Here is an 11,838-nt window from a genome sequence, read left to right as displayed (position 1 = left end):
CAAAAGCACATCAAAGTGCAAGTAGATAAATAGGTACCGCTCCGGCGGGAAGGTAAACGGCATTTCCGTGCGCTGCTCTGGTTCGCCAGAAACGGCTTAGTCATGCTGGCCACATGACCCAGAAGCTGTACGCCGGCTCCCTCGGCCAGTAAAACAAGATGAGCGCCGCAACCCCAGAGTCGGTCACGACTGAGCCCAATTGTCAGGGGTCCCTTTACCTTTTAATGTAGATTAAGGAAACAGATAGGAAAAGGGCCAAAGCTGCTGTGACGAGGGGTCTAAAAGCATTATGAAAAGAGGACTTCTCCAGAAGTTTCCAACAGTTCTCCAAATGTTGTCAATGGTGCATTGTATCAGAGGGGGGGCTACTTTGAAGGCCTGTAAGGCATGTATGTTCAAATATTTCTCGCTGTCCGATTTCTGTGATCATTCACCAAACTTTCTGGTCACACCTTGTATTTCATCCAGAGTTGAGGCAGCAGCAGAGCATGCTCTAATGGCCCCCTAGATGTGTGCGTGCCCAGCCCACGCCACCAATGCCAGAGCAACAGCAGCTGCAGGCCACTTTGTGACTGTTTCGGTTGGTTTGCGAACTATTTTTGGAAGCCAAACGTCCGACGGCGCTTCCACGGCTTCCGATTGGCTGCAGGAACTTCCTGCAGCCAAACAGAAGCCGTGCTTTGCTTTCAGAATGTTTTGGAAGTCAAAAGGACTTCCGGAACGGATTCCATTCAACTTCCAAGTACGACTGTGTAAGAGAACAAGAGAGGCGTTCATGGTGAGTTCCAGCACCACTTTTTCAAGAAAAAAATAAGGCTAATATAGTTCTACCAGTTTTTTCACCAGTTTCCTAAATGAAATCTCAACTCCCCCAGAATTCTCTTTAGGCATTTGTAATGCAGATTAGAGGGACGCGAGTGGTGCTGTGGGTTAAACCACAGAGCCTAGGGCTTTCCGATCAGAAGGTCGGCGGTTCGAATCCCTACGACGGGGTGAGCTCCTGTTGCTCGGTCCCTGCTCCTGCCAACCTAGCAGTTCAAAAGCACATCAAAGTGCAAGTAGATAAATAGGTACCGCTCCGGCGAGAAGGTAAACGGCATTTCCGTGTGCTGCTCTGGTTTTGCCAGAAGCGGCTTAGTCATGCTGGCCACATGACCCTGAAGCTGTACGCCGGCTCCCTCGGCCAGTAAAACAAGATGAGCGCCGCAGTTCTACCAGTTTTTTCACCAGTTTCACCAGTTTCCTAAATGAAATCTCATTTTTAATTCACACACACACACAAAAATACTGCTGTGGCATAAAAACCATTCACAAAATGGCAAAAGATACATACTAGGCCAACTCAAAGGTTTAGAGGTCTGATCCAAATAACAGATCAATTCCATTGAACGCTTGACCCGAATCTTGTTTTTAATGGCAGTATTTTATTAATGTGCATTATATCATTGTGCATTTTTAATTAAGAGTTTTCATTTTTTAATGTTCATATAATTTTATTTTATTTTTACATTTTGTAAGCCACTCCCATTTGGTCATTAAGTGGTATATAAGACGCAGTAGTAGTTTCTGGAGCCCTATGATTTCTTAAGAATTGTGAAGAGGAACAAATGATTCAAACTGCAATCCTAAACACACCAGGGAGTCAACCCTGTTGAACATAATGTGATTGCACTGTAAAATATTAAGAACGAACAATTTGCTCATTTAGAAGACACATTTTAACCCCCCCAGATACTACTGAAATCTAGCCAGGAAGTGTTCTCGCACACTTTGAAATCAACAAAACTTTAAGAGTGTTTAATTTTGACTGGATTGAGATCATGTTAACGTAAATTGATTGTGGTGGGTGGCAGAAATGGAATCCAAGTAATGATGAAGAAGGAGGTCGTGTCCGGTTTACCTGTCAACGGACAAGTTGACAAGGCTCACTAACTTCACATTTTAGCAAACTTTTCAATTAGCACCCTCTCCCCTCCCCTTGCTATTTAAATATGCTTAAAGTAATGGTTTTCCGTAATTTCTCTCTCTCTCTTTCCCCCCTTTGGAAACATACCGTGCTATTGTCAGCTTTAAAAAGAAGCAATTTCCTGACTTTTTGAGATTGAGCAGGTCAAGGAAAAATTACTACTGTGGAAACCCTATAATTAAATAGACTAGACAGCTGCACTTATGAGAAACTAAATTTAAGTTTATGCTATTAATACTTGATTTGGGGGTGGCACTTGGAGTTGTAAGCAGAAGTTAAATTTGCTGCCAGCCACCGCCACCCCCCACTTGAAACACGTTTTCCCCCTCCCTTTTTAAAGAAGAAAATCTTTTTCTTTTTTTCTTCAAAATAGCCTTTCCTTTTTCTTTCTTTTTGGAAAAAATATATATATTTCTAATTAGCTGATAGAACAATTAGAACATGCAGCTTAAGAAAAACTCCTCTCTCCCTTCCTTTTTTATTTTCGGTTATTATAATGTTATAATTTGGGCAAAATAGGTAAAGGTGAAAACAACATATATGTTCCTCTTTACAATCATGGAACTAGAAAAACACTTTTAAACATTCAGCTAACTGAAATAAAACACAGTTTCCCAAATTGCACTAACAGTGCATATATACTTACATCTCACACATCAGTTTAAAAAAAAGTACAAATGCAGTCATTTTAATGTTTGCAGACTGCCAACTATATATAAAGGCAAGGTTTTCTGAAGAAAAATTTAAAAATATCTTAGATTCTTGGAAGATAAATAAAGGGATGGTTGTTATTATTACTTCACAATATCACTATTTTGAAATGAAAGGGGGGGAGAGAAAAGAATTGTCAGCACATAGCATGAATCTCTGGAATAACTCTTTCAAAACTAAGTGTCCCAGAAACCCAAAATAAAAGGTGGCATATGACGAAACGAAGAAGGGGAAAAAGGAGAGGGGGGGGTATTTTGAAGTGGCAATACTCATGATTTTCCACAATGGGGAGTTATTCTAAGTCTTGAGGTACATTTTGCTTTTTCTCAGAACACGTGCCACTGGCTAAATAGGACTTCTAATATTATTTTTGCCTTTGGGAATATCATGGAAGTCTCTCTCTCTTACACACACATACAAAACAAAAAAAGTCTTCACAACTTTCCCCCCAAATGCATGCAAAAGCAATTAATACACCTTTAGCCAAAAGAACATTACAACTACATTGTTTCAGGCAGATTTTTATCTGTGACGCCATTCAAAAATCCTTTATTAGGCCTTTTATCCAGAATACCTTTTTATTATTATTGCCATCTCTTTATTCCTTGCATTACAGAATATGTGGAAACTCAGAGCTTGCATCTTCAAGCAGGGCATGAATTGAACCCAGGTTTATGTGCTAAACCGATCCTTAGCAGTGTCAAAAGAAATACACATGTCCCAATAGGTGTGTTCCTAGTTATCATATATTTAACTAGATTGATTCAACAACTGCTGGTAGGTGACACGTATCAAAACATGTCACATATATGCACATTAGGTAGATTGATGAATACACCGATAAAGGAAGCAATAGTAACTGGCAAAATATTTCAGATCCATGTCTGCTTCGTGTTTTCGTTCCTGCATCTGCTTGGTGAGTCGGTAGCTGCTTTTTCCCCTTTCGGTGTGTGTGTGGTGCTGGAATTCTGTTTTCCAGCTGCCCTGATTCCATGGAGTAAAGGAAAACTGAAAAGGAAAGCTTCTTGTCAGTAGATGCAGGCATCACAATAATAATATTAGATTCTCATGCTGTCACGAAGCAGTCTACTTGTGAGCACATCCAGGGATAAACATACGCAAAGAAGGCCTGCTTGGAAAAGGGTGATTAGAGACTGCCACCTACCCAAACGAGCTTTGCCCACAAATCAGCAACTGTGATCCTCTCCTTAAAAGACGGAATAGTGGCAAGAAGTGACGGCGACTATTTAAAGCATAATTATGCACTGCCTCCAGCGTGCAGAATGCTTTTGCTTAACTTCAACCAAGAGTTAATTGATAATGCCACTTTGCAAAAGCGCTGGGCCTGCACCACGCAGTCGTGTTTCAGCTACGGCTCAAGCAAATGGTTTTTTAAAAAGTCTTTTTGGATCAAGAAAGCTTGTCATTCTTCAGATCTGATTGTCAGCTCTTGTCGGCAGCTGTGAGGATCAGCAGAAATAGTAAAACATGTGTGTTGCTGCTATGGTATACCTGGTGAAATCTAATAATCATTTTCTTAAGAAAGAAAAGAACACTTTTGCTGAATGAGCTGCTATTTTCAGCTCCAACACAATATTCAGATTGCTTTTACTTCTCTTACTTGCTTATCAAGTACTTCAAGGATGATTCGTGAAATAAATACTTTTGGTCTTCCGTTGTTGTCAGTTGCGCTGGGATCTAGTGGAAATTCTAACGCAGTTGAATGAATCTAATGAACTATATAATGCACAATTTATAGGAAGCCCTCAAACGAAGGAGATTACTGGAAGTCTACACCTATGAAACTCCTTGCATGGCATGATCCACTGCAGTCATAATCTACCACAAGAAAGGAGTGGAAATAACTTCAGCTCCTTTCTGTATGGTTTTCGAATACAGGAATTGCCTTGATATATATTTTTCCCCCATTCTGTTGGCCTTATTTTCAGTCCATATTTTATGTGTATTGAGAACATTCTTTTCAAAATCTGAAGAGAAAGTAAGATCAATAATAGCAATCAATGGCACAGTAACAAAAATGGCAACAGAATCAGGGAACTCCTAGCTTTAAAGTTTTCTGCTTTTAAAAAACATGCTTCTGTTGTCCAAGCAGAGAAAAGGATATACTTTGCTGGTGCTTTGGAGTGGATTGTGTTTCAGGCTAAAATTGAGCATGTCTGTTCACCAGTGTAAAAAGTGGTGATATGTGTTCATAGGATATGCATGATTCAAGGAATGTGAGAAGTATATTTCTGTTCCCAACTGAATCACTTTCCACCTCCCTCTGCCCTGCTTCCTGGTCATTAAAAAAACAAAAACCACCCAACATTATAATTATTAGTTGCTGTTTCTCTTCTTTTCCCCCCCAGAAAAATGAAACTCAAACTGACTTACAAAAATGAACGTTAAAAACAAGGCGAAAACTTAAAATGCACAAGTAATGTAGACTAATATATCAAACTTAGCCCCATCCCACTAAAAGATATGCAGGCAATTGAGATCCAAATGTCTGGGAGAACCAGAATGTTTTAGCCTGGTTCTCAAAAACAAATAGTGATGGTGTCATGTCCCTATTTTCCAGGGACATTCCTTATTTAGAAAAACCATCCTGATTTTTTATTTGATCCCAGAACGTCCCACTTTTCCTTAGGATGTCCCTATTTCCACTGGAGAAATGTTGGAGGGTATGGAGTCATCCGACCCCCAAGCCGTCTGAAGGCAATCCTGTATAGGGAAGTTTTTGTTATGTTTTTATATATGTGGGAAGCTGCCCAGAGTGGCTGGGGCAACCCAGTCAGATGTGTGGGGTATAAATAGTGAAGTTATCATTGTGAAATGGGACATCCCTATTTTCACAGGAGAAATCTTGGAGGGGATGACACCACGCCTTTCAAGCACATTTGAAGCACATCCATCACCGCCACTGCTAAGCATTGTAGACACTGTAGTTTACCTCTCATTGAGTTACAACTCACAGCAAACAAACTACAGTCCCCATAATTCTCTGGGGGGGGGATGTGTTATGAATGTGCTTTGAATGTATGGTGTATACACAGATACAATTTATAATGAAACTCATCATCTGTTGGAGGTCCTCATGCGCTTGCTTGTACCTGAACATGAGGAAGCTGAATCATGAATATAATGGGCTCTTCCTTGAACCCACAAGAAGGTGGTAAATCATACTGAAATGTGGATATGAAAACCCCCTCGATTCACTGATCAAGTAGGGTACATAATCATGGTTTTGCACAATGCGGGACATCTGTTCTGTATGCAAGTAGCCATGTGAAAGGACAAACCACCCCAGAGATTAGCCTTCCAAACATGTAAAACAGGATATTTACAGGCATTTAACACCCGCCGTACATGTAAACAATGTGAAAGAAGCAGGAACCAATGAGAGGAAGGCTGTAGGCTGCAGGATGTGATTGGCCTTTGTTGCCCAGTGAACTCTATCTAAATCTGGATCCAGCCAGAGGTGGATTTAGGGGAGCGCGATCAGCTCAAACGCACTGCACACAGAGCCATGGGGTGCCACAACTATGATGTAGAATGGAAGGTGAGAGGAGGGGAAGCCAAATTTTGGCATCGCACAGGGCAACCCTGAAATTTGAGACCTGCTCATCTGTCTGTTACACATAGCATTAGGTTCTAATCCTAAGCATACAGTGGTACCTCGGGTTAAGTACTTAATTCGTTCTGGAGGTCCGTTCTTAACCTGAAACTGTTCTTAACCTGAAGCACCACTTTAGCTAATGGGGCCTCCTGCTGCCGCTGCGCCGCCGGAGCCTGATTTCTTTTCTTATCCTGAAGCAAAGTTCTTAACCTGAAGCACTATTTCTGGGTTAGCGGAGTCTGTAACCTGAAGCCTATGTAACCTGAAGCGTATGTAACCCGAGGTACCACTGTACTTGTTTGTGAGTATATCTCACTGAAACCAGAGGGGTTTTTTCCTTAATAAACATCGTTCCGATTGTGCTGCAAGTCTGACACGTGTATTTGTAGCGCAAGACTTTGAGGCCAATAGCTAATGGGCAGTTTTAGTACGTCATTTGTACTTTTACCCTTCTCCTTTTTTACAAAAAAAATAAAATGGTGCTAGTATGCACATGTTTGTGTGTGTTGATCTAAGCGCATTTTCCCCACCTATACTGCCTTAAAAGTTGTGGCATCAGCTCACTTGTTCTTCCATGCAGTTGTTACAACAGCCTTAACTCAAATTATAGTTATGACCATTTTGTCATGTGGCTGTTTAGCCTTAGCGTGGACGTTTTATGCATCTCGTGGAACCTTTGACAAAATAATGTCGCGCAGCAACAAGTGATCTTGTTTAGAAAGCCTACTTTTCAAAAGAAGCTTTCTGGCACGGATTCCTCAGTAAGCAGTAATCAACGGAGACGCTCCTTTGTAATTTTTCTGTTTCAGAAATAATATAGGAGTTTACTAACAGGAAGTTTGTGGGCAGGAACAGTAAACAGTCTCACGGTCCATCTGTTATTATGGGATGCAAGAAAGCTGAATAAGGACTTTCTTTTTTAAAGAGGCTATTTAGGTGGGGGATTTTTAGGGATCAGAGAACTTTATGGGCAAAGGGGAATAGTTTAAATATTATTAATCAACCAAAAATAAATAAATCTAGAAACCAGATCTCTCTTTGTTTTCGTTTTCTGAATTAAACTATCTGACTTTAGCCAAAAGTCTTGTAGACGACCCAAATAAAATACTTTAAATGCTGGGGCGCAATCCTGCCCATATTAAGCATTTTAAAGTCCCATTAATTTCAATGGGTATGTAGGAGGTAGTAAAACAAATGCTTGACTTCCATGGGAGCTAAAAAAAATAAAATGCTGAAGTTTGGCTGGATCTTGTCTTTTGTGTTCAGTTGTTAAGGAGGGAGCTTTCTTTGCCTTAACTACCAACTGGGTTGAAAAATCAGATGATACACTCCTGCTGGAATTTCCAGGAAAGTATCTGCTATCCTGGGGGGGGGGGGGTTGGTTTTGACAGAGTTTCCTTCACTTGCTTTCTGGGGTGAACTGAAAAAGAGTTTCATGGAGAGAGAAGGATGTCACAAGAACTGTAAAACAGACGGTGGAAAACTGGGTTATGGCTGGAACTTTATGCTTCATGTTCCAGTAAATAAGTGCTAACAACTATCGCACGTTGATTCCTGCAGCAGTGTAACTTCTTATACCATTGATTATAGCTTCCTTCCTTCCACAACTGACTCACAGATAAGGACGGAAGGATCTGTCAGCTTCACTTCTCTTGGTTTCTCGTTTTTGTTTTGGTTTTCCTGTCTTAAATTTGGTTCCCCGCGTTTCTGCAGAAATTTGCAAGGGTTCTCTTTGAAAACCCTCCTGAAAATTCTTCGGCATTTCAGTGCCAGTTTCTCCTGATAAAACACATTTTTGGTATGAACGCCTGGCATTTTTGCAAGCCGTTTGTCCTAACATACGGCATTTTTGTATTGTACTATGCTGATACAGTCCTTTTTTATGCACACTTCCACCAAATAAATGCATTTTTTTATAATTAAAAAAAACCACCGCTGTTTAGAGAACAGCATAGCAAATTTCAGGTAAGTGCAAATTTCAAAGGATGGTTTTTTTCATTTCCCATTTTAATTTGGAAAGTGCGAGCTCAATAATTTTTGCTTTAAATATGAACTGAATCTAATTTGTTCCCTATCCTTATTTGCAGGGTGCTGGGTTAACATGCCACGGGAGGGTGCAAATGATTCGGGCTTGGTTTTTTAAAACTGCACTTAGCTCTCTTGGTACTTTTGTGAAATATTTTGGGTGATATATGCAACGTGGTGTCCTGCTTGTACAGATGGACTTCCCCTTCCTCTTCTTCTCTTCCTCCCAGCAGTAGCACCCACTGTTACGTGCCCATATCTGCTTAAAAGGGTTGAGGAAGATTGCAGTTTGCAGAATCGGGGTAGGAGAAGAAATCAGATCATGCTAAATCTTGTCCTTTGGAATAAATTTTCCCTAGATAGAGCAATGTGAATCTAGAAGGAGAATGCTGTCACATGTATCATTTGGTCACTTCTACAAAAAGAGATGGTGGTTTGTCAGAGAAGAAGTTTGGACAAAACATCTTCTCCTTCACATCAACGAATGATCTTCTAATCTACAGTAAAATATCAATGCTTACAAAAGGCTTTCTGTAACCAAAACCCAAATCCGGAAGCACAAGTCAACCCAAATTTATATTTGAAGCAGTTTGGTTGAAATAATGTTTTTATTTTTCAAGTGAATGAAATTGTTACTCAGCCCAATTATAACATTATCTGGATTCATCTCTAGTCTATTGCTGTGTTAAAATAATTGTTCCATTGGATGTGAATTTGACTTTCAAAAAAAGGCTTGTATTCACAAAACATAAGGACATGATTCAGCCAAATGGAAACAGTTTGTAGTCCCGTTAATTTATCTAAACAGAGACCATGCCCACACTATTTCAGTGTAAGATATTAAAATCAGCATCACACATAGCATAATGCCATTTTGTAAATACTATATATCTATAGCCTGATTGCATGCATAATTCCTTCAAAGTCGCCCCCACTGACCTCAGTGAGATTACTCAGTGAGTAACAATACACAGCACTGCAACCCAACCCCCCACTAGTCGCAGATAATTTACAGGTGCAGATCTATTTACATGCTTTATTGTATGCATTCTAGGGTTGCCATATTTCAGAAAATGACAATCCGGACAAAAGAAGTTGACTTTCTTTGAGGAGAGGACCAAAGTTGTTGAGCTTTTCTTGCCCCCAATTTTTTTTTCACCCCCCAAAAATGAAGTTATCCTGGTTACCATATGTCTGGGGAAACGGACATTTCAAAATCCACACAGACACCATTTTCAGGATCAAAATCCCGGGGGTGTCTGGGATTTTGTGAATGTACGGCAGCCCTAATATATTCATGACAGTATTCAAAAATAATACCCAGATTGTGTTAGAAGCAAAAATGCATGCATAGTGATATTGCAAACTTCAGGCACCTGAAATTACACGGGGGGGGGGATGTTTTGCAAAGGTAAGATGACAGATTTGTCTCTGCAGCACAGGAAAACAGATACACGGGTACAATACTATTTGCTAAATTGCAGAGGGGCAGGGAGCCATGCTAATCTTAGAACGACGGCCAACATACTGTTACGCGATGCCTTACAGACTAGGGCCACAACCGGGCTTGGAAGGAAGCGCTATTGAACACCGTGGGACTTGCTTACCAGCAAAGCAGCACAGCAGTGGGTTGTAGCAAATTTATTCTGGCAAAGGGTTTCATGGACTTGAGCCCACTTTGTGGTGCGATGGCTGTTTGGCATTATTCCAGTGTTACCGCTCGAACGCTAGGTTTTCTTTCCACCCTCTGCAAGGGCGCCATCTTCTGGTTTTCCATTTGAAAAATCAACCCTCTACCTGAAAGAAATGCAATTTTTACAGGGAGATTTTTACAGGGAAAACAGTTTGTGTTGTTATGGGGGGGGCTGCTCCTTTTCTCTTATGGGGTACCCAAGAGCCCATGATGTTGTTGTTTAGTCGTTTAGTCGTGTCCGACTCTTCGTGACCCCATGGACCAGAGCATGCCAGGCACTCCTGTCTTCCACTGCCTCCCGCAGTTTGGTCAAACTCATGCTGGTAGCTTCGAGAACACAGTCCAACCATCTCGTCCTCTGTCGTCCCCTTCTCCTTGTGCCCTCCATCTTTCCCAACATCAGGTCTTTTCCAGGGAGTCTTCTCTTCTCATGAGCCCATATAGAGTCCTTTTGTAGATCCCTCTATCAGCAGGAGAAAATAACAGAGACCAGGGGACGAGCCATGCGCGCAAGCCCTTATATAGGCATTTTAAATTGCCCGTCCTGGAGTCCAAGACCACCCCCAGAAACATCATACATACCCTGTTTCCCCAAAAATAAGACCTACTTCCAGTTTTGCCTCTTGCTGTAATATAAGCCCCGGCCCCGAATATAAGGCCTCCCCGATAATAAGGCCACCCCGGAATATAAGGCCCCAAAGCTACCGTAAGACGTTGTATCGTATACAGGTAATAAATTTCCTTTTTTTTTTTTTTGTTCAACAATAAATGTGTACCATATTCTTCTTCGTGGAAAAATAAGACATTCCCCTGAAAATAAGACCTAGCACATCTTTGGGAGCAAAAATTAATATAAGACACTGTCTTATTTTCGGGGAAACAGGGTATATCACAGAAGGGGTGTGGCCCAAGACCACCCCCTAGATACATCAGAGAAGGGGCGTAAATCTGGATGTGTTGTTTCTTCCTGTCTGGTTACCTGATTGGATTACCTGGGCATCCTGGCCACACTTTTGTTATGATAACTACTCAATTCCTGAATCCAGGTCACAGGCTCACACCCTATTCATATCTTAAATGTGCCCTCAAGACAGGATTTGGGAAAGAGACAATGGGGAGATTTCCCATTTCCTCCAACCTTGCAGAGAAATATTTTAGGTCATTTTGGGAGAGAGAAAATGGTTTCAGGACTTTTCTGTGGGTTTCAGACATGTGGTTTACATATTTGTATGTGTTTGCTTGGTACATTTATCAACATCTATTATATAAAGGGACGCGGGTGGTGCTGTGGGTTAAACCACAGAGCCTAGGACTTGCTGATCAGAAGGTCGGCGGTTCGAATCCCCGTCACAGGGTGAGCTCCCGTTGCTCGGTCCTTGCTCCTGCCAACCTAGCAGTTCAAAAGCACGTCAAAGTGCAAGTAGATAAATGGGTACTGCTCTGGCGGGAAGGTAAACGGTGTTTCCGTGTGCTGCTCTGGTTCGCCAGAAGCGGCTTAGTCATGCTGGCCAAATGACCCGGAAGCTGTATGCCGGCTCCCTCGGCCAATAAAGCGAGATAAGCGCCGCAACCCTAGAGTTGGTCACGACTGGTCCTAATGGTCAGGGGTCCCTTTACCTTTACCTATTGTGTGTGTGTGTGTGTGTGTGTGTGTGTGTGTGTGTATACACACACACACATATATATATATGCCCTTAAAATTCTTATAACAATGTCCATGAATTAAGTCTCATGTCTGAACTCGTACTTCTCCAAAATGTCATATCTTCAGACCTGAACAACACCTCACACTTTTTTTACTTCCCACTGTCTCCTATATTTCCT

This window comes from Podarcis erhardii (assembly GCF_964252035.2).
Source record: "Podarcis erhardii genome assembly, chromosome: 1".
Lineage (NCBI taxonomy): Eukaryota > Metazoa > Chordata > Lepidosauria > Squamata > Lacertidae > Podarcis > Podarcis erhardii.
The sequence above is the reverse complement of the archived record's forward strand: the minus strand, read 5'-3'. Positions refer to the sequence as shown.